The 24782-nt window shown below is 38.8% G+C and overlaps 1 protein-coding gene and 1 long non-coding RNA gene across 5 annotated transcripts in view; both read right to left on the bottom strand.

Moving 5' to 3' along the window:
• Positions 1–24782, bottom strand: part of grik2 (glutamate receptor, ionotropic, kainate 2) — a 429445-nt gene that overhangs the window by 158929 nt on the left and 245734 nt on the right. The window lies entirely within an intron of this gene.
• LOC114152761 (uncharacterized) lies at positions 2177–24237 on the bottom strand. Its single transcript, XR_003597225.1, has 4 exons — positions 23835–24237; positions 19192–19197; positions 12509–12520; positions 2177–2188 (listed from the first exon to the last, which is right to left on the bottom strand). It is a non-coding gene; the product is annotated as an uncharacterized LOC114152761 (long non-coding RNA).

A 24782-nucleotide genomic window follows, 5' to 3' on the forward strand; every position in this document is an offset into this window, starting at 1 on the left:
TTCATCTCCCTGATGCTCCGCCCCAATACGTAAGACACATCAAACTTGGACCAATAATAATCAAGCATTCATGATGGACGTTTGCCAGAACAAATCAGACAGTTTTGCGACAACACCACCAAAATCTTCTTAGCCAGTGATAAAATTATGGCATTCTGATCTTATTCATTCACAAAAATATGAAACATCTTGTGGGGGCCCCTAGGTGCCAGGGCCCTGGGCTGCAGCCCCAGTAAGCTATGCTAAATGTGACAAAATACACAAAAGTTGAAGTGGTATGATCACTTTTGCAAGTCACTGTAAAGTGGAAAAAAAAACCTCTCCCTGGAAGGTCTCATGATTCTAAGACCCTTTTGAAATCATAACACATTTCTCCATATTTGAATCACCAAAACTTTGAAAGATCTTCATACAATTAGACTTGGTAGTTAGAATGTGGACAGCTGGTGGGAGACACTCCTCTTTTAAGAAGCCGCAGAAAGCCCTAATAGTGAATGCGTTAGCATTTGCATTAAATGCACAGCAGCAACCTGTTCCATCTCGTTTACCTGCAGTTGGAATTACTGAGCTTATCCTAATTATATATGTAGCATCTGCCTCAAAATGGTTATTTGGCAACTGATCGTCTAGATTACAACTGTCCTGATGGAAAACACCTGTTAGTACGCTCTGTTGATGAACATGGAACAAGTTCCATATAAACATATACACTTAATTTTAAAGTTATCAAATTACATTAATAAATAAAAGGCTTCTTTAATTTCTGATGTCAACCAACAATCAATAACAATACACAGAATTCTTTCTGCTTGTTATCTAAAAGCACTCTGGGAGAATCTGGTGTTATTTCATTCATTTCAGCAATACTGACTCAGTACTGCTGCTGCACCTCATTTTTATGACAGTCTGATGCTGTTAAAGCTCATTCAAGTATGCTATAGTGGTAATTTTACATTTAAACTTTGATTAATGGTCTTTGATGTGAACAGTTATGGAGAAAGTGAAAGTGTGCTGCCAGGCTCAATGGGTTTTTCAAGTTTTTCCAAACAGCAGAGTACTCCCTTATTTTATATAATAAAAAGGCAAACTAAAGCTCATTGCCAAATGTTCTTTTCACTGCATGTGTAAAAAGGATTGCTAATAGTTGTAGCTATTGCAGCAGCCTGGGATATTAATGCCATCAGGAAAAGGCAGACAAAGATATCACAAGTAAATACAAAATTAGTTCTCAAACAGTAAACTGTCACACCCAACCTGTACAAGCATGAAAAGCAGCTGACCTGTATGCTTTTCCAAGTTTTTTTTGTGTGTGGTTTTTGTGCGCTTCCCCTCTATCTGACAGTGACATTTGCTATGTTCCTGAGCATCGCGCTAAGACTGTGGGAGAATTAAGAGACAGGGTCCATTGAAGTTTTACCCTGTGAGCATCCCAGCAGGGTCTCACTGACCCAGGGTCCACTCCTGAGCATCAGGCTAAGTCCGCGGGAGGTTAAACCCGAACCAGGTCGAGATAATTGTTGTTTTTGTACCTGCATTTTTAACAAGTTCTTCCTTTACACTCTCAGCCACCCTGCTTCCCGCTTGTTCTGTTTTGATGCCAGTCAATTACATCATCAACAAGGATCACTGCAGTAAGCCAGAAGACCACAGATCTCTATTGTAGACCAAATCCCACATATACCTAGTGACTAAAATGACCATGAACCCCTAAAAATGAAAGAAAATAATAATAATACGTACATTTCTGTGCTCCAGCCACTTCGATGTGGCAAACCAGAAGTCCTGGAAGCCTGTAATGTCACTGAGTTAAAAGTTATTTGTAAATCTTAGAATTAAACTAACTAAATTATTTTAACCTGTCAGGAAGAAGCTGCAGCACGGTGCAGTGGTTCAGTGCAGAGGCCCGTAAACAAAGGCTACAGAGCTGAATTTGTCAGCCAGCCTCGGTTCCTTTGCCATATGTCACCCCTCCTTCCTGTTAGATTACTCTCCTTTTAGATTATTGTCAAACAGTGCCAGAAATATGCTAAATAAAATGACGCTCTGGCCTAGCAGACAGAACAGGCATAATTAACAGTCCTAAGTCCTCCTGCCTCTGACTGAGAGGTGGTAGAGGAGCTCCATTTTTTTCATAGATTATCTGTTCCACGCTGCACTGTTACAACATAATGAGAGTTTTAACAAATACCTAGAACAAGACAAATAATAATACACCAAATGCATTTACATTATCATTGGCTGATTTTTAAACTGATATTCTGAAACATTTAAAGTGTGAAAAAAAGAAACAAAACAGAAGGAAACTGTAAAGTGACAATGTACTGATTTTGTCTTCTTTACAAAAAAAAATATTATAAAGATTCAATGGGTAAGAAGAAGAAAGATACTGTTGGTATTTTTGTGTTACATCCGGCAATACTTCATACATATACTGACGGGATTAAAGCAAGCACAAATCAACTTTAGGTAAATAAAAAAGTTGCAGATATGATCAATAGAGGAGTGTCATTGCTTTCACAAGTTAAACATCAACTATTTAATCGTGGTACAAAGAGTTCTGAATGTGAGTCTATTTTTACTCAACCTTTTGAACAGCTTTTATTTCTAACGCCTGATAGTGTGCAGGTGGAGTCATGCAAAGTGTCTGGCCTGAAATTGCCAGTGAAACTCTGAGGCAGTGTGCTGACACATCATGTGGGATGAGAAGTGAACACTGGATGGAAATGAGAGGAGAGCGTGAGGGCATCCAGACTGAGGCTGGCTGGTGAGAGCAGATTTTAATCAGAGAGGCTGGTAGCAACAGCAGTGCGGCCCCTGAGGGCCTAGGCTTCACATCACATTATAAAGCTAGCCCAAAGAGAGGCACCAGAATGGCCGCGCCTGAAATAACAGATAACCCTGCCAAATCGCATCATCATCCAAGCCGCTGCAGTCTTAATCTGCCTCATCCTCCCGCACTAATGAAGCTAATGGAGGGAATAAGCGGCATGCTCTTCCTTCTCTCCCTTTCTTTCAGTCACTGTCATGTCTTTAATGATGTTCCTGCTGATGCTAGAGGAAAGTCCTAATGCTTTATTCATTGCTTTGTTTTTATGATATAGCAGCACCATGAAGAAAAGCAAAAAAAGACAGAAAGCAGAAAAGTGAACTAAATATTCTGACATCGAGGACACTAATGGTTGAAGAAAATTGATTTCAATGAGCTGTGGGTTTTTAAATGTAAAACTTTTAATAACTTAAACACTTCATATTTAAAATTATTGTGTATTATAGTCCCTGTGTGGAGTAACTGAAGACACCATAAATATGAATCTCAGTTTGAATGCAAATGTAATCTAGGCAAAAACACCCAAATCAATTTATATACATATATATATATATATATATATATATATATATATATATACACTGCTCAAAAAAATAAAGGGAACACTTAAACAACACAATATAACTCCAAGTAAATCAAACTTCTGTGAAATCAAACTGTCCACTTAGGAAGCAACACTGATTGACAATCAATTTCACCTGCTGTTGTGCAAATGGAACTTTGTACAGAACAAAGTATTCAATGAAAATATTTCTTTCATTCAGATCTAGGATGTGTTATTTGAGTGTTCCCTTTATTTTTTTGAGCAGTGTATATATGAAACTGAGCATATATATATATATACATACTGTATATATGCTTGTGCTGTCCTGTGTTCGCCTCATGGTTCCCCTTGCTGGTTTTATTTTTTGGAAGATTTTTGTAAGTTTTTGATCTTTTATAAGTTTGTTTTCCATATCCTTTATTCAATCTCCAATTTCACTGGCTGCCTCTTTCTCTTAATACAACCATCTACACATCATGATGGCTATATCTGCCTGTTTTATGTGAAACAAATTGTTCTGTCACAATTTTTAAGTATGAATTTAGTTTTTCATGCACTCCTATTATGAATAGTAAGCCTACTGAGAAGTGTTTTTCTCTATGAAATCAACAGATCAACTAGGAATACAGTTTCAATCCTAAATAAGTATTCCCAAGTAGTCACAAAATTATTAGAGTGAAATACAAACATACATCATATAGGGTTCCTTCAGAAATGAGAAAGAGACGCTATGCTCCTCATGAACATAGCATGACTGTGACAAATTTGAATAAGCTTCAATGTAAAGGTAATCATGTTTAGACATGTTGCACTCTTAACCCTGTGTGGAGGGAATGGTTCCAATGTTGTTGAAACCCTTCTGTCGCAGCCTTTCATTCCAAAAAAGCCAAACAAAAGCCCCCAAAAAACTCCAATAAAGGCTGTGGGTGGTAACAGGTGGTTTGGGATTTGTACGCACTTTGACTTGATTCATTGCTTTACATAAATCTTTACATAAATGGCCACAACTGTCATGAAACGATGGTGTGAGGTGGTGAGGTAGACGCTTGAGACCCAGGTAGAAACGAAAATTATGATTTTAATGGTGAGAATGGCAAACCAAAAGTTCAAAACCCCGGCAGCACTACCGCTGAGCCGGAAACAGGGGCTCAACACAGGTAGCAACAGAGCAAACGAGTGGACTGACACAACTGACTGAGGACATAGACGCCAAATGAGACGAGGACCCGACAGAGACGCTGGGACACAGGTGACATTAAATACACGGGAGGGTAATCACAGAAACGAGACACAACTGGGAAACAATCAAGGGGAGGACAGGACAACACAAAAACTCGGGGACACAGAAAACTCTAATTAAATACACAGAAAACACAGAACATGACAACGACACCTTCAAACAATTAAAACTGGTTTCACACTGTTCCAATATGTTTCAGTGTAATTAAAAATAAATGTTTTATACACCAAGAATGTTAATACATTTAAAAGACAAATTTAAAAATGAAATGTTTAAAAAATTGTCAAAACTTACACGATTATATTATTATTATTCCGTATTTTACAGCGGTGCCACTTCATTAGTTTTTGGTTTAAACCTTCTTAGTGCTTATTTGTACAACAGCATTTTTAATGGTGTGTTAAAGCAGACTGAGCTGCCTAGGTCCAAATACAGTAGAGTTGACACAGAATCATGGTATACAAGTACAACAGGGCAGATTTTCCACATAAACCTAGTCTTAAAATGAAAACAGACTGGGTTGGTTCTAATGGTTTTAGAAAAAAATTTACTGACCAGGTTTTTCACAAATCAGTAAAAAAAAAATTTATTAAAAAAAAAATAACAAGAGGGTAGTAGGTTAGTTATTCCTAGATTGCCTTGATCCATTTTAACATGTAGACATACTGCATAATTCAGTGTGTTTTGGTTCAGTATTTGCTAAAAGAAGGCAACCTGCGCAGCTATTAAAATTAGCTTATCAACCACCACTCGTGTTCACCTGAGAAGTTCAATAAGCACAAAATATATATCAAGCTTGGCTACATAAAACTGTAACCAAATGAATGTTCTATTCTTTGTGTGGGAAATATCTGCATATTTTTTGGTGTTGATGTTCTGGTTATTTGCCACTGCAACAAGTGTACATGTGTAGCAAAGCTGACACAGAGCGGGAAAAAAAATAATACAAGTTCTTCTCCTGTTTTTTGGTGTTATTTTTCCATTTCTGCAGCGCACAATAGCCACTGTGATTTCTCAAAAATGAGTAACCAACAAAACCTGGACTCTTTGCCTAGTGCATTCATACAATGTCACAATATTTGTAGCAGTTATCAAATAAGATTAATTGTTTTATAAAGTATCTAATAAACTGTGTGTGCTATAGCAGCAATAATGTAAAATAAATGAATTGTCCAACATAAAAGAGAAATTGGTTTAGTCCTCCTTTGCATCTTGATAGGAGTGACAGAAACCAAACTGTTTATAGATTTATATTGAGGGAGAATACATATTTTATGTATCCAAACCTCATCAAATTTCTCAGCTTTAATTGAAGTCATATATTTATATAAACTGGATAAGAAATAATGGTGCATTGTGACGAATTCATGACATGCCACTTCAGATAGTATGATTTTATGGAAATGCATAATAATGCTGTGCATCACTAGCTAGAGAAGGGGTGAGCAATCCTGGTCCTCGAGGGTCGGTGTCCTGCAAATCTTAGATAACTCCCTGGTCCAACACGCTTGAATCCAACAGCTGAATCACCTCCTAAGTGCAGAGTCCTGATAATAACCTCATTATTTGACTCAGGTGTGTTGAAGTAGAGACACATCTAAAAGTTGCAGGAGACCGGCCCTCGAGGCCTGGAGTTGCCCAGCCCTGGAGGCTAATAGGTGCTGCACTGTCCACTAATACATGTGTATGGGGCAGACTGCTGTAAGTCAGAATCATTTCAAACATTACACATGTGGAGAGGAGTGATTTCATGTTGGTGAACATTTTCATAGCATAGTGTGAGATTAAATAGGGTTGTTATAGGACATAACATTTCAGTAGCAGTACAGAGTGTGAATGTGTGCGCATGGTTGTTTGTGTTTGTGTTTCTGTCTTGCATGTGATGGACTGGCGACCTGTCCAGGGTGACCCCGCCCCTCACCCAATGACATCTGGAGACAGGCATCAGCACCCCTTGTGACGTTGCAATGATTGATGTGTAAGATTTGGGCTCTGATTCAAAAACATTTGACAGTGAATAAGCCTTTAGACATCATGGCTGTAAATTTAAATATTATACATAGCCCATATAACCTGCAAAAGGTATTCAAATTACAGAAATTATCATATGAAAAGGCAATGGTGAAAATAACAAAACTAAAGCACAGTTTCTTGAAAACCATTGGCCCACATAGAATATGTTGAGAACTTTGCATCAATTGCAGGGTGGAGAAAAACAGTTGCAGTCTGTAAAGCAGATGATGCTCACAGCTTCTTTCTGATGAAGCCATTTACCAGAGCTGATGGAACAGCTTTTTTCTGTCACCACAAACAAAGCAGAAGGCAGAAGGAGGAAGGGGAAGGCACAGAGAAAAACAATTAGCTCAGGGTTCCCAGGGATCATATAATAATTCCAGTTAAATTAAGTGGCAGGTTTAACAAGCAGGATAATTTCAGTTTTCCAGTCTTCCTCAGGGGAATATGGCCTTTAATTGCTTTAATACTTTTAATGTTAGGAAAGCATTCGTAAAGCAAACCACAACAGCTACTATGTCACATTAGTATGACCAGTATTGGTCAAGTTAGTTGGAAGTAGTAATTAGTTACTGATTACTTCCCCCAAAATAGTAATTCAGATACTTTACTAATTACTTGTTTTCAAAAGTAATTATTGATTAATTATTGTGTTACTTTTCAAAAAACAATGCCCATCATGAATACACTGTTAACAGTGCACCTTTAAGCCTAATTCTAAACCGTCTTACACTTGACATTTCGCTCTATTAACTTTAGTGCATCACCAAAAATGCAACTCTCTTTTGAAGAAGTTTATTAAATATTTAGACATATTCTCTAAATAATCCACCACATTTTAAGAAAATCAAGACTTTTTTTCTGTTAAACCGTATTTCTGACTATTCAACCATATAAAATGGTTTTATTTGATATGGTACATCTACAGTTGAATAGATGTAAAATACAACAATAGCATACAATAATTAAAACAGAATACATTCTCCTGAATGTATTCTGCAGTTTGCGTGTGCGGAAGTAACAGTAATCTAATTGATTTTTGCCATTGTAATGGGATTACATCACCTACCATGACCAAGAATTGGTATCAGAGCAAACGGTCTCTACCGGGTATTGGTCTGAGCTCAGGTTCCACTTTACAATAAGGCTCCACCTAAACACTGCAAAATTGTTTATCAATATGTTATTAAATAAAATGTAAATACTTTACACTTTTTAGAGTTTTCAAGTAATTATTTGATTTATTTGGGGAAAAGCTATTTCCTCCCCCTTAAATTTTAAACTGGTTGGTTTAAGCCTGACTTATAGAATCAATGACATAAACAAAACCAATATAACTATAGAATAAGTTAATAAAAGTCAAAAAGCAACATAACATGCTCTGATCAAAATAAATGTAAGAACAGATAAAAAGAAATGTTAATATCATCTATCAATCTGGAAAGGGTTACAGATTGATAGATATCTGTAACCCTTGGATTTCTTTGGCTTTTTCAATCCAACAAACCAAAATGAGAAAGCATTGTCCACAAGTTGGAATGAAATTAAAACTTCCAGGGAATGAACTCTAAAAACATATAGAGAACTCAACCAAAAGGCCATAAAGAACCCTCAGTTGATGGTTGTGGTGTTCCAAATAACACCACAGTCCATACAACTTTTTCCAAGAACACCTTAAGATCGCTGAGAACTTCAGTGAAATACTTTGAGCATTAATGAGACAAGGTGTCCATTCAATTACACCACAAATTAATACTTACAAAGTTTTTCAGAAAACAACACTACATTAGAACTGCAGTCAAATATGGAGATTGTATTGTGATGGGATCTGGATGATTTGTTGTCATTGACAGAACCATGAATTTTGCTCCGTACCAGAACATCCTGAGAACAATGTCAGTTTGTGTCTATACTATCAGTATCTCTTCATTGTCCACAAAAGGACATTCTTTTTTCTGCTGGGTGAAAAAAAGAAAAAACAACTTGTGAGATGCAGCAGCTGGGCATTATTGAAAGCACACATTTAAATTCTCTACAGAAGAGAAAGCCATTACATCCACAGTAATATATAAGACTAACTGCCAGATACACATTCGGGCAGTAATTCTCCAAACCAGGTTGGTTTGGTTAACTTTTTTCCTAAATATAGTATAATATTAGTACAGTATACGGTGGTAATCTTCATTTGTATTCACTCAACTTTTCTTTATTAGAAAAGCTAATGAAAATTACCCTGATTATATGAAACATGTAAGGTGATATTTTTAAGGTGGAAAACCTATTTTGAAAGGACACTTACAGGATAGAATAGAATATACTTTTTATTTATTTATTTTTTATTTTGTTATATATTCCTTTATTTATTTAATCAGGTAAACCCCGTTGAGATCTAGATCTCATTTTAAAGAGGGACCTGAAAAAAAAGAATAGAAAAGACTTTATTGATCCCCAAGAGGAAATTGATTATTTGTTGAAAGCTACTACTCCATCTTAGCTAATAAATACAAAGTTTGTAATATACCTAAGAGTGATAAGTTCAAAATGACTAGATATAAACAAATAAATAAATAACAAGCAATCACATGTAATATTATATTATACATACAGTATATACTGTATATATACACTGCCTGGCCAAAAAACAAAGTCGCCACCAAAAAATGGTCACACTCTCTAATATTTTGTTGGCCCGCCTTTAGCTGTGATTACAGCCCGCATTCGCTGTGGCATTGTTTCAATAAGCTTCTGCAGTGTCACAAGATTTATTTCCATCCAGTGTTGCATTAATCTTTCACCAAGATCTTGTATTGATGATGGGAGAGTCTGACCACTGCGCAAAGCCTTCTCCAGCACATCCCAAAGATTCTCAATGGGGTTAAGGTCTGGACTCTGTGGTGGCCAATCCATGTGTGAAAAAGATGTCTCATGCTCCCTGAACCACTCTTTCACAATGTGAGCCCGATGAATCCTGGCATTGTCATCTTGGAATATGCCCGTTCCATTTGGGAAGACAAAATCCATTGATGGAATAACCTGGTCATTCAGTATATTCAGGTAGTCAGCTGACCTCATTCTTTGGGCACACAATGTTGCTGAACCTAGACCTGACCAACTGCAGCAACCCCAGATCATAGCACTGCCCCCACAGGCTTGTACAGTAGGCACTAGGCATGATGGGTGCATCACTTCACCTGCCTCCCTTCTTACCCTGATGCGCCCATCACTCTGGAACAGGGTAAATCTGGACTCATCAGACCACATGACCCTCTTCCATTCCTCCAGAGTCCAATCTTTATGCTCCCTAGCAAACTGAAGCCTTTTTTTCTGGTTAGCCTTACTGATTAGAGGTTTTCTTACGGCTACACAGCTGTTCAATCCCAACCCATTGAGTTCCCTTCGCATTGTGCGTGTGGAAATGCTTTTGCGTTCACAATTAAACATACTCCTGAGTTCTGCTGTTGTTTTTCTTCGATTTGATTTGAAAAAACGTTTAAGTAATCGCCGATCACGATTTTTTTTCCGACCACATTTCTTCCAGGAAGACGATGGTTCCCCACCATCCTTCCAGTTTTTAATGATGCCTTGGACAGTTCTTAACCCAATTCTAGTAGTTTCTGCAATCTCCTTAGATGTTTTCTCTGCTTGATGCATGCCAATGATTTGACCCTTCTTAAACAGACTAACGTCTTTTCCACGACCACAGGATGTGTCTTTTGCCATGGTTGTTTAAGAAATGAGGAGTTACTCATTGCATCAGCTGGGGTTAAATAACTTGTTGCCAGCTGAAAGATAATCGCCTATGCAGTACTTATCCAATAGGAGGCTTGTACCTATTTGCTTAGTTAAATCGAGGTGGTGACTTTTTTTTTGGCCAGGCAGAGTATATATATATATATATATATACACTGCCTGGCCAAAAAAAAAAAATATATATATATATATATATATATAAATTCCCTTCTCACCCACCGTGGGTGGTTCTTATCCTCTGAGCTCGGGTCCTCTACCAGAGGCCTGGGAGCTTGAGGGTCCTGCGCAGTATCTTGGCTGTGCCAAGAACTGCACATTTCTGGACTGAGATGTCTGATGTTGTTCCTGGGATCTGTTGTAGCCATTGGTCCAGTTTGGGGGTGACTGCCCCGAGGGCCCCGATGACCACAGGCACCACTGTGGTCTTCACCTTCCAGGCCCTCTCCAGTTCCTCCCTGAGGCCCTGGTATTTCTCTAGTTTCTCGTGCTCCTTTTTCCTGATGTTGCAGTCGCTTGGTATTGCTGCATCTACCACAACGGCTTTCCTCTGTTGTTTATCCACTACGACAATGTCTGGTTGGTTCACCATTACCATTTTGTCTGTCTGGATCTGGAAGTCTTACAGGATCTTAGCTCTGGCGTTCTCCGCCACCTTTGGGGGTGTTTCCCACTTTGATCTCGGGGTTTCCAGTCCATATTCTGCACAGATGTTTCTGTACACTATGCCTGCAACTTGGTTATGTCGTTCCATGTACGCTTTCCCTGCCAGTATCTTGCACCCTGCTGTTATGTGCTGGACTGTCTCAGGGGCCTCCTTGCACAACCTACACCTTGGGTCTTGTCTGGTGTGGTAGATCTGGGCCTCTATTGCTCTGGTGTTTAGGGCCTGTTCCTGGGCGGCCAGGATGAGGGCCTCTGTGCTGTCCTTGAGTCCAGCTTTTTCCAGCCATTGGTAGGATTTACTGATATCAGCCACTTGGGTTATTTGCTGGTGGTACATCCCATGCCAGTAATCAGATAGATATATATGCAGAAAAAAAATTAATCAATTAGCAAAGACTTGGGTATTGTAAAGCCTGATGGCAACAGGCAGAAATGACTTTCTGTGGCGCTCTGTGCTGCACTTTGGCAAAATGAATGTCTGGCTGAAGGTGCTCCTGTATCCAGCCAGCAAGTCATGGAGTGGATGAGACTCGTTGTCCAAGATGCAGGGAATCCTAGACAGGATTCTTCTTTCTGACACCACTGTCAGAGAATCCAGCTCCACTCCAACGACGTTACTGGCCTTTCGGATCAGTTTGTTCAGTCTGTTGGTGTCCTCCACCTTCAGCCTGCTGCCCCAGTACACCACAGCATACAGGATGGCACTGGCAACCACAAAGTCATAAAACATCCTGAGCAAAGTCCAGGAGATGTTGAATAACCTCAGATGCCTCAGAAAGTAGAGGCAACTTTGGCCCTTCCTGTACACAGCATCAGTGTTCTTAACCCAGTCCAGTTTTTTATCAATGTGGACACCCAGATATTTATAGTTCTCCACAATGTCCACACTGACCCCCTGGATGGTAACAGGGGTCACTGGTGTCCTGATTATCCTCCTCAAATCCACCACCAGTTCCTTGGTCTTTGTCACATTGAGCTGCAGGTGGTTTAATCCACACCATGTGACAAAGTTGTCCACAGTACTCAGTCTCATCACCCTCTCTGATACAACCAACCACAGATGAGTCATCTGAGAACTTCTGGAGATGACAGGTCTCAGTGCAATAGCTGAAGTCGTATGTATAGAGCGTGAAGAGAAAGGGAGAGAGGACAGTCCCTTGTGGAGCTCCTGTGTTGCTGACAAAACTGTCTGACACACAGTGTTGCAGGCTCACAGACTGTGGTCTGCCAGTTAGATAGTCTACAATCCAGGACACAAGGGGGGGTCCACCTGCATCAGCGTTAGTTTCTCACCCAGTAGAGCCGGACGGATGGTGTTGAATGCACTCGAGAAGTCAAAAAACATAATTCTCACAGTGCTCGCCGACTGGTCCAGGTGAGTGTATGCACCGTTCAGCAGGAAGATGATGGCATCCTCAACTCCAAGCTTGGGCTGGTAGGGAAACTGCAAGGGGTCCAAGTGTGGTTGAACCAAAGTGCAAAGCTGCTACAGTACGAGTCTCTCTAGGGACTTCATGATGTGGAAGGTCAGCGCCAGAGGCCTGTAGTCCTTGGAGTCACAGGGACACTATGTCTTTGGTACCGGAACAATGCAGGTTGTTTTCCACATCACAGGGTACCGCTGTTGGCATAGGCTCATGTTGAAGATATGCTGAAGGACTCCACAGAGCTGGATAGCACAAGCTTTGAGTACCCTCAGGCTGACACTGTCAGGGCCTGCAGCCTTGCAAGGGTGGATCTCAAAACTGTCTTCTAACATCTTTGGCGGTGATGTTTCCTCTAGAGGTAGAGGTGGCCAGCTGAGGGGTGGGGAGATGGTCACTGAGTAGAAGAGGAGGGAAGGAGGTGTGAAGGTGAGATGAAGGACTCTGAGGAGTGGGAGGGGAAAGTTCTTGGACAGCAGCAGTGGCATTGATGGGAGTGTGAGCAGGAGGTGCAGGGGCCATAGTGTCAAATCTGTTGAACAACAGGTTGAGTTCAATGGCTCTGTCAATGTTGCCCTCAACCGCTCCACAGCCTGCTGATCTGAACCGGGTGATAGTCCTCATCCGTCTCCAGACATCTCTCGTGTGTTTCTGCTGGAGTTTCCTCTCCATCTTCCTCTCCATATTCCTTAGCTCTTCTGATCTTCACCTTCAAGCACCTCTGAATTACTCTCAGATCATCCCTGTTGCCATTTCTGAAAGCCCTCTGCTTCTTATTCAGGATGGTCTTGATCTCTTTTGTTACCCAAAGCTTGTTATTTGGGTAACAGTAAACAGTTTCAGTAGGAATGATGGAGTCAACACAGAAGCTGATATAATATGTTATGCACTCAGTGAGCTCACTGATGTCCTCCATATTCAGCTCACAGAGTGCATGCCAATCAGTGGCCTCAAAACATCCCTGTAGTGTCTCAGTGACCTCCTTTGACCACCTCCTCACTGTTCTCATGGTTGCAGGCTGTCTCTTCACCAGAGGTATATAACATGGGCTGAGGTGCACCAGGTTATGATCGGACCTGGTTTGTTCTCCTCCGCTGTTTGTTTCCTCCTCTGCACCCCCGATGTGTCCTTCTCCAGATCTCCTCGGGGATGTCAGTGGATCTGGACTCCATGCTGGCCGGTTTCAGCGCAGTCAGCTGATCCCTGGTGTAAACAATGCGACCAAGTTGTTGCGCTTGGCAGACTATAAAAAGTATCTCAACAACAAAGAAAAAGATACTGACTTTCTTACTCAACATTGTTGAAGATACTCTTCTGGCAAAGTAAAATAATAAAAGTGGTAAAATAAAATAATCAAAAAAATATTTAAAATATTTAAAAAGTAAAACGATGAGAGGAGTAACACGTATCATACACGTTAGTGCGCATGCACTAACGTGTATGATATCAGCTTTATGCAATAATATTCTCTATTTAACCAGGTGTGTCCTATTGAGATCAAAAGATCTCTTTTACAAGAGACTTAGCCGAGAAAGGTAGCGTGCAGTTGAAAAAACACTTGATTACAACATATAATTACATGTAACACCGACATACAACAAAATATATACAAAGACACTAAAATAACAATTGTCTTTTTGCAACTGGAATATGATGGGATCTGTCATGGTCTTAAATTCATGCAGAGAGCCCAGTGTTTTAAACTTAAGCTGTGATTTCAAAGTGTTCCAAGAGGTTGGAGTTGAAAACCTAAGCACTTTCTTCTCCTTTTCTGTTCTGATCCACCAAATACTATAATTTAAAGACTTGAGTGCCAAAGCTGTAGAACCTACTGTTTAAAGTTAAAAAGATGATAGATAAAGTGTTGTCAACTGCACAATAGCCTTGTAAATCAAGACACACCAAAAGGAAATTGGTTACTATAAATCCATGACTTTTGACCCACATTTTATTGCATTATATTTCCACATTGTTTAAATCAAACAAAAAAAACTAGGTGGTAAATTCTGAGCAGATCACCAAAGGTAAAGTAACAGAAATGTGTGGAAGAGAATGTTATATATGCACTTCTGTGCAAGCCAGCAGAAGAATATCAGCAGGGTATTTGTAAAACACATATCTGTTTATTTTCTGGGTCCCCATGGTCCTGTTTGTGTGTAATTCTCTCAACAGAAGTGAGAGCATCCTCACCACTTTACTGCTTGATCATTTCCCCTTCTAAAAACATCTGTTGACAGTGCTTCCCATAGAGTTCATTGTGGTCCATTACTCTACCTGCAGAGAGCGGTGTGGGTGGTAGATTGTTGTTATTTGGACACTATCCACTCCCACTCCAAAACCCCAATTCCACCCTCCCAAACAGCATCCTGCAGGCTTTCTAAAATGGTCCTGGAAGCCTCTGCGGTGGGTATATTGAACAGTACGGAGTGTGAACAATGGGAGGGATGTGTAGAGGAAGGTGTGTGAATGTGTTGTTGTTTATGGAGGCTGGGGGTTTGAGGGTATGTTATTGTGAAACAGAAGGAAAGCTGTGGTGCAGTCACAGTCCCAGGCAGGACCCAGGATAACAGTGAATGCAATGGAGTGTTAAATGGGAAATCATCTGTTTTCAGCCACAGATTTAATGTCATTGCTTCTTTCCACTCTGCTATGCTCTGTTATTCCATTCAATGCTTTTCCCTCTCCTGAGTGTTTTTCATTTCTGTATTTTGTGCTTGTCCAAATTTCCTCTTTACCCCAGCCCACCTAAAGTCCAACACCTTGTTGTTTCTGTGATTTAAAGAAATCAGCATTATATTTCTTTACTTAGACAAACCATTATGCAGTTTTGTCTTCTACCTGATCATCACTATGTGCAGGGCGTGGACTCATCTTCTTTGTGTTGTAAAGATAGTTTTATCTGGGCTTGCAATGACTTTGTCTCTTTCTGTGAAATGCTCAAAGCATCTCACACCAGGATATTTCCATTAGTGCCTTAATAAGATGACCCAGAGTGCATACAGAGTTAAGAAACACCTAACCATCACTTTCAGAACATCCGCCTCCACCACCATGCGGTGCCTTCATCTCCCAGCCCAGATTAGCTTATCCATTTATACCCTCAGTTAATGGCTTAACTCATGAAGAAAGTCATCATGCATTATGGCTTTAAAAGTGGCTTTAAAGGAAGAAGAGTCGATTGAAGAAAACATTACAATTTGTGATTGTTTTGTTGTTTTTTAACACAGCACTGAATTAGTGAGGTGGTCATTAAGTCGGACTTGTCCTCCTACACAAAGGGCTTGAATGAGTTTGTATTCAGCACAATTTGGCAGAGGCATTTATCCTCTGAGATAAGCCTAACATCTCCATACCCATAAACCACCTCATTTGGTTTATGGGAAATGGAGAACTAATTTATTGTCACTGTAGACCAAGGACAGGCTGATATAAGATTCTTATAGTGGCACTGAGTTACTATAAATGGATTTAAGTTTGAGAAAATAAAGATCATACACAATTTGCAACATGAATCAACAAAATTAAGTAAAACAAAAGATTTCGTTCAGATCCTTAAAGGCCAGCAGCATCTACTTCCTAGTGTGTGAGGAACTAGCAGCAGCTAGCTGGTCACACCAATATACTGTAGTCTCCAAACATTTTTTATTTTATGAGCTAGTGTCACAGTTTGAGCTGTTAGGATTTCAGATGTGATTTGTAATATATTAAAGGAAGTGCTACAACCACATTTCTGTATTTAAGATGTTTGTAATGTATTGTATTCTGTATTTCAGATGTTGACATATTCAAATTTTAAACATTATGCTTTGAGTTGCTGCAAGTAGAAAATTACTTACAGAACTAAAGGCTTGAAAGCATCAGTTGGTGTGAAATTGATTTATATTCTGTTTCACTAAGTGATGGAGTTACTTAAATAAATGAACTAATTGAATATGTGTGTACACCTAAATGATATTATTTAAATTAAGTTTTTACTTTTTTTTTGATTTTGTCTGAAATATCCATATCTTGTCTGAGATAAGGTCATTCACCAACAACAGGGGTAGGGAGGAACTAATTACATTAATTAACTGTCATTTCTTACAATTACTGTGGATAGTATGTCATTATTTACAATTCCTTTTCAAAATATGCATGACAATTTGTTTTACATTTAATTATTTTTCTTTGAATAAAAAAAGTCATTAACATTTATTTTTGTAACTTATTCACACTTTTTGTGGTGTAGATAGCTCCTTAAAGGGGTAAATGTCCAACTTGTAACTGCAAATGAATGCATCATGGAATGCTATACAGCAACAAAGCACACCCAATTCCTCAAACTTTGTGTGTGAGCATGTGTGTGTTGGTTAATGAGTGTAGGTAAAATGAAACACTGAGCATAAGATATGTTGGCAGCAAATTTTACAGCACTAAAATGTGAAAGCAAAAGCCAGAAAATACCTGTGGTAACATGAAACATCCCAAATGGTGAGAGAAAGCTGATGATTTTTTACATGTGATCATACTCTGACAGTTGTCATGCCAACAATGTTTGTCTTCCTCTGTTATGGTTCTACTGCTGCACTCAGACTTTGTGGGGATGGATGTCATGTTAGGATCAAATACAGGATATTAAGCCACAGGTAAAATGAAATGATTTTAATGATTGTGTTTAGATAAATACTTTTACATAAAACTCTGAAACTAAAACTGTACATTTCAGAACTTCAATGAAACCTGAAGGTTCATTTTCTGAGCTACGTTAGAGAGTGGGAAAACAGATTCTTCAAGATGTAACAGCTTTTATATCAATGATTCCCTCTGGGAGGAAGCTTAAAATAGTAAAAGTAGAGGACAACAACACATTAAAACCAACAACTTCTTTAGTGAGGGGGATGTGTGGAAATGTTTTAGTCATACTGAGAATGGATTGCCACCTATGAATACAGAATCACTAAAGTGTAGTTGACAAAAGGTAGGTTTGATGTGATCTGTAGGATTAAGAGTTTAAATTTGTAGTTTCAGACAGTTTATAGCCCTTAATGTTTCAATAAATTCCTGTTTTGGAACAGCATCACTTCTTCCTTTCTTCAGCATCTCAGCTTCCTGGTCCAATATTTATTTTAAATAAAATAAATATTTTATTTAAAGAATAAAAATTAACATTGCGTGAAAGTTTACACAAAATGTTAACCGGTTGTGAAAATCTGGTGGCAGCCACACAAACCTTTTCAGTGCTTAATAACAAACTATGCACTGATAACACTTTATTTGAAGAGGTGTGCATAAGACTGACATAACACTTGTCATGAACATGGGGTTGCTTTAATTGACTCAATGCCCTTCTATGTATTAATAGATCTGTTAATCAAATTCTCTGTGTGCAATACACATTTTGGTGTGATTTGTATTACCTCTGAAGTGGGTATGAAAAAGTGAGAGTCACCTGCTAACAGAGACGAATATGGCTGGGGCTTCTCCACTAGAGTTACTCTAGTGGAGAAGCAATCCTGTAAGGATTTGATTTTTTGTGTATGTTTCTGTTTAATTGAGTCTCTGTGTTGTCATGTCTTCCCCTTGATCATAGGATATGACACACTAGGGAACGCCCTCTTTAGGGCGTAGTTTAGATAGAGATTAACAAAGAGAATGAAAAAATTTGTTTGATGCCATTTTGTTCTGCTAGCCTTTAAGGATAGCATGAACTACAGGCCAGCTGTATTTTGGTATTAATAAATGGAATTCATGAATTCAACTTATTGATTCTTCTTCATCCTCATACATCAAGAACTTAGCCTGGAAAACGGATAATTCTCCACACCCTGCATGTATTTAACGTTACCTGTCTTTGTTTCAATGTCGGGTCCTAGTCTAAAGTCATAAGTCGTGTCGTGTGTGCCTGTGTCTGCCCTCCCAGTGCTACCAGTGTCTGAGTTCCTTGTCTCATTGCTCACCTGTGCTACCTGGACTTTGTACTCATTTGTGATGTATATTTGTGTTGTTGGGGATTTATGTGGGTGTGTATGTGTAGGGGCTTTCCCTTTAAGAGGTGCAGCACAGCTGCATGTCATGTGACTTCGGCCAGGAAGCCAAGCTGAGTTAGATTTCATATCACCCATGTGTTTAGTCAATCCAGTTCAATCTGTATCCATCTTTGCCCGGATGAAGCATTGTGGGTAGGTTATGTTTAATATAGTATTATACATCATTATTTCTTACATCATTTCTAGTTGTTGAGGTGGATGTTAAATATTTTTGAATGTGTATTGTAAGGACAGTATTTATTTGGTTATACTAAATTTGTATGTACATGTTTGTAAAAAGAATGTAAACTAATGTATCTCCTTTTGTGTGTTTCACTTTCACACTTCTTTGAAGTCAATAAATCTGTGGACAAAAGGTCAACTTCTAACTTTCCCCTGAGTCTTTGTGTCAGGGAAGAGTTTAGTTGTACTGTCTAGTTGCATTTCATATGGTGAAGACAGTATAATATTAAAACCATGATTTTGCACCTCGACCCTGGGTCTAGCTGTGTCAATCCTTACCATCAACCCTCAAACCATGATGAATCCAAAGCAGGAGACGAAGTCACTCTTATCCCGTAAAAAACATTATTTTTAATTATAAAAAGCAAATACTGTTAAAATGACAGAAAGCATCTCAGTCCAATTGCAAATTTTTTATGGAAATTTAAAAAGGCACATGACAAGGCTTTAACCTGCAACAGACTATTGCTTATTGAGAATACTGAAACCTTCTAACGCATTATAACAAGTTCATCTCATATTTTTAGATGGTAGTGAACACATGTCATTTATCTAAAGAACATGGTTTTTAGATTTTGTTTTCTCCTATGATCATTTATATTTAGTTTAAAAAATAAATGTAAGCTTATTTCTACATATTATTCCACTTTTTCACCACTAGTATTGTACAAAAGTCAACTTTAAAAAGCAACTCATCTATTGCTCCATACTTTCACTGTCACAAAATCAGCACTCAGTTTTTCTTCAGCAGAACGATAATGCCTGCACTGGCAGAGTTCCACAGATAAATCAGCTGCACTGTTCTTGAGCACACAATAAAGCAATGCACATGGCTTGCTAATAAATGAGAATTCAAAGGGGTGATGACGGACCATAATAACTGCTTCATTCTGTGTTAAAACACTGCTGTGACAGTATTTGTGTATCCAGTAGATGGGGGTGCCTAAGGTCCAGCGACAGTACCTAGACCACACAGTTAATGCATCAGTTCATCAGTTTAAACAGCTTTTTCAAAGCCGGAAGGGAATCACAAAGATAGGTGACGTGGCAAAAATATGTGTCGCTACCACACTGAGTGTAACACAAAAATATTTGGTCTGCACAACTTCTGGCTTGACTGACTAAATCATCTTACTGTATAATCTGACCATGCACCTTAACCTGGGAATTAATGAAGGTGACCTTTCTGAAAAGTGATGACACAGAGGTCATTTTAGTACAATGTGCATCAGAGAGGGAGCAGAGCTGGCTTCTTCTTCATAGATGTGGTACATCTCGCCACCAAGTTCATTAAAGAAAAAAACAAGAACCATTCCTCAGATTTATTTTGTAAAGTTATTAAGCATATTTTGATCATTTAAGTGTATGAACACAGCATCAGCACCTTCAAACACTGCTGTAATAAAGTATTGGAAGCCAGAGAAAGACTTACTCATTTATTCATTCATTATAGTGGCCCATACTGACTACATAAAACTAAATGTAGTTATTGTTATTATAGTGCTTTGTGAATGTGAGCAAACTCTGTTCTCCGCCTCTTTCGACAGAATCCCACACCTCTTCTAAATCTGAAAATCTTCTAAGATGGGTTTATCTAGAAGATATTTTATACTTCCAGTAAATTTGGTCATGGCAGACAATAAAATAATTTAACAGACTGTTTTAAAAAATTTCCTGAAAATAGCATGCATTTGGCCCTTTAGTCCCCTCACTGTACTAAATGCTAGGATGAAATAACAATTAAAATCAATATCATAATAAATCATAATCAAATAATCTATCACCCATCGACCTGAGTATGTCCAGCTGGCTGTCAGGTGGTGCTGAGTATATGTCACATCCCATCTGACCAAGGTTTCTGCAGTGCTATGACTACCAGACCATTAGGTCAGATTGAACTTTAAGAGTCCACAACCAAATGAGAGGAGGAGGAAAATAAAACTCACACTGCTGCATTTGTTCTTGCTCAAAGAAACACAAATGAGTTTTAAGTCTTTATGCAGTGCTTTGCTAATTAAAAAGCCTCAGACCGTCAGGCATCCTAATGCCGGGACCTCGAATGGACTGCAGACATGACTGGGAACAGAGCTCTGCCATATTGCTTCAGCAGCAGAATCCACTGTGCCGTGACTAAGACACACTGTCAGGAGGACTAATAGTCTTAACACTCAAGTGAATCTGATGAGTTTTTCCCAGCAAGCAGATAATGAGCATAGAAAGAAATCTGCTGTAAGGACCCTCAGAGCGTTACTTTGCAGATCTGCAAAGTTTCTTTGCCAGAGTGGGCTCTGAGCATCGACTGTGTAAACATTGCACAACAAGAAAAGGTTTGCATGAGCTTATGGCTGTGCAATGTACATGCAAGTCTGAACCACAGAAAAACGAACTCACTAAATATTTTATGTGGAAACCACCAACCCAAAGTGAGCATAAAGATGGCTCTGTAGCAAAATGAACCGGCAGGTTTTTAAAAATTGCTTATTAAATGAATTGTAGGGATATATCCCTTTTTCAGATGTACAAGTATGGAATACTGGAGATGACATTATTGAAAGAAACAGGCCTACACGTTGAATATTATAGAAATTATTCTGAAAGTCTATTTATTAAGTGGCCCCAGGTCATATTTGGTTGTTTAGATGACCCAGAACAGCAAAAATGAAGTAAATAGAAAATCTGAATTGAAGGTAAATAAGTTCAAGTTAAAGGTAATAATAAAATATGCCGCTTTACCATCTAGAATAGAATAGCATTCAACTTTGTTGTTATTGCACTGTCACAAGTACAAGCAACGAAATATAATATATTTACACAGGAATATCTCAGGAAAAAGTGTTAAACACACTAGAGTTGTCCAAATGTTCAATAGTCTGATTTAATCAACATTAAACAATTGAGTTTTTTCATAAATACTTGCAATAATATTGAAATAAACTGTGAAACTTTTAGGTCAACATCCACTCTTTCCATGACCTTGCAGTGACTCACCTGAACAATAATGGCTTCCAAATAAATCTGTGCTAGAAGTTTATAGCTACGCCAACATGACAGTACATCAAAAGAAAAACCTTTGGAAAAAATTAAAAGCGGTCAAAAACATTATTCATTAGTATTTTGCCAGTGAGTCTGAAACAGGAAAAGCCAAAGGTTGTTGATAAGCGGTTATGCTGGCTGTGCTTCAAACTGGTGGCTACCACCAGTAATACTCAAAACCTTTTGAAGCATGTTAAAGACCAACACTTTGCCATTTTGGGGGGATTTCAAAATGTCAGTATGTACAACAGCAACGTGGTAAACATGTTGGTTGACATAATAAAGTGGTACAAGAGAAATAAGTGTAATTTCAAGGCACTTTACAGCACAAACAGATACAGTATATTGGTGCATAAATAGATGGTTATTTTAATCTCATAATATACTGTAGACTGTTTTATTGTTTGAGGCTGTCTAACAATAAAACAAGTGACAAAACACAATATGCTAATCTTTTTAAAATAAAAACATGTTATTTCGACCAGGGTTATAAAACAAAGACTCCGACTGAAGCTGACAAAAGATGATCAGAAACTAGTTATAAGAAAGGAAAACTATCCTGCTGACTGAAGATTATCACAAATAAAAATACGACAAAACTAGGACTGCAATCAGTTGACAACGGCAATGCTTTAACATTTAAACTTAGGATTTAAAGTATTCAGCAAGTTTACTTTGAAAAAGTGCAAAAACTAAATTGTTGTAGTTTGATGTCATATCTGATGCTATGATTTTAATCTTTGTGTCTGTTCAAAATTACATCTCAGCAAATAATTAACCAATTATAACTTTTTGCTTTTAAGCTCGACCAATTAAACTTGGTCTCCTCTGTACTGTAACACTGTTGGAGGTGAAGTTCTTAACAGGAAGAGCGTGGCCTTAAATTATAATAATTCTCACTAAGGACCAATAAAATCTTGGTGCAACCCTGGTCGTATTAAAAAGTAAAATAAATGAAGGATTTCCACTTCCAGCATGCCAAAGTGGAGACACTTGCAGAGTGCCTTCTGACCCAGAGGTCGCATTAATGGAATATTTCCCGTATTTGACCGGTTATTTTTTTTAATGACTATAAAATTTGAAGGCTGTCGGTCATTTTGCAGTTTAGAATTAACAGCCCTTTCTGGTGCACATGGTTAGACATTATTGACTTTGCGTAAAAATTTCATCGCAAAGGCAACTAAAATCAGTTAATAAGAAAAAATCCTTTCTGAATATCATCTCATGGACACTGAAATAAATGCATCTTTCTGGCCGGGAGCTGACAGCGTGTTAAAGAGTTATGGACCAGACGCTTTGGAGCGTCTGGTTAGGAAGGTCATTCAAAACCTTTGGTAGAAATGATACGTTTAATTCCAGTCTCCATTACAGATGAGAGAAAACTAAAGAGAATGCAACATTGTGTTAATCCATTCATAGTCTAAACCAGTGGTTTCCAAACTGTGGGGTGCGCCACAGGGGGGGGGGGGAAGGAAGCGGTGTGGATGAATGAAAAAACAAAACAAAAAAAAAACAGTTACACAAAAGTGTTTCACTGGAAAGATGGTTTGTAGTGTGTCCTGAAGTGTGAAATAAACTTCAGTGGAGTTTGAAAACAAAATATGTGTATAGGTTTATGTCTGGTTGAACAATACTTGTGCCCAGTTGATTTTTTATTTCTTTTTGGGGGGGGATTTTATTGTAATCCATAGGGGGGCCCAGAAAATCTTTGGGAACCACCAAGGAACACACCAGCAGATCCGAGATAGTGTTGTGGAGAAGTTTAAAGCTGGATTTGGATACAAAAAGGTTTGTGCAAGCGATCATATTGAAATGGAAGGAGTATCAGACCACTACAAATCTACAAAGACCCGGCCGTCCCTCTAAACTTTCATCTCAAACAAGAAGACTGATCAGAGATGCAGCCGAGAGGCCCATGGTCATGCTGGATCAACTACAGATGAGGTGGGAGAGTCTGCCCATAGGACAACAATCAGTTGTACATGGCACAAATCTGGTCTTTATGGAAGAGTGGCAAGAAGAAAGCCATTTCTCAAAGATATCCATAAAAATTCTCATTTAAAGTTTGTCATAAGCCACCTGGGAGACACACCAAACATTTTTGGCCACAATGCAAAACGATACGTTTGGCGTAAAAGCAACACAGCTCATCACCTTGAACACACCATCCCCACTGTCAAACATGGTGGTGGCAACATCATGGTTTGGGCCTGCTTTTCTTCAGCAGAGATAGGGAAGATAGTTAAAATTGATGGGAAGATGGATGGAGCCAAATACAAGACTATTCTGGAAGAAAACCTGTGGGAGTGTGCAAAAGACCTGAGACTGGGGCGGAGATTTGTCTTCCAACAAGATAATGATCTCAAATTTCGTTCCACCTCACGATTGTGTCCCACTTGTTGATTCTTCACAAAATAATAAACATTTTAGATCTTTATGTTTGAAGCCTGAAAAGCGGCAAAAGGTTGCAAAGTTCAAGGGGGGTGACTACTTTCGCAAGGCACTGTATGTATATACAGTATATACATGCTGTATATACTGTATGGCTCATTCAGATTCACAGCAACAGACGCAGCAGATCAACACTGTAAATTCCTTTCAGCCTTTCATATCATCACTGTATACTGCCCCTTCTTTTTGCTTGAATATACACCTTATTCTGACTGAAATATCGCTATCACAGGACCACCATCCACTTTCCTTTGGAAGCAGAGATGTTGATGTGGCATTTACAAATGGTGGAGAAGGGAAAGCATTAGGGCAGGTGTTTTAGGGTGGTATTTTGCAAAGAGGGTTATGAGTCAGTGTTGTCTGATCCATTTTAGAAATCCAGATTACAGCTGTGCTTTTGCTGGAGAGCATCTCACGGGACGGCTGTCTAAGCAGCAAGCCACAGGGGTGAAAGTCATTAATCCTCTGTGGGTGCTGCTGCTGTCTGCAGGCAGCACTAACACTTAGCCTTCCCCAGGAAAATCTGCACACAGGAGCCTAAAACTCACACATCGCTGAAACAAAATATGAAGAGAAAGTGAAATTATTT

The sequence above is a fragment of the Xiphophorus couchianus genome, chromosome 11, assembly GCF_001444195.1.
Source record: "Xiphophorus couchianus chromosome 11, X_couchianus-1.0, whole genome shotgun sequence".
Classification (NCBI taxonomy): domain Eukaryota; kingdom Metazoa; phylum Chordata; class Actinopteri; order Cyprinodontiformes; family Poeciliidae; genus Xiphophorus; species Xiphophorus couchianus.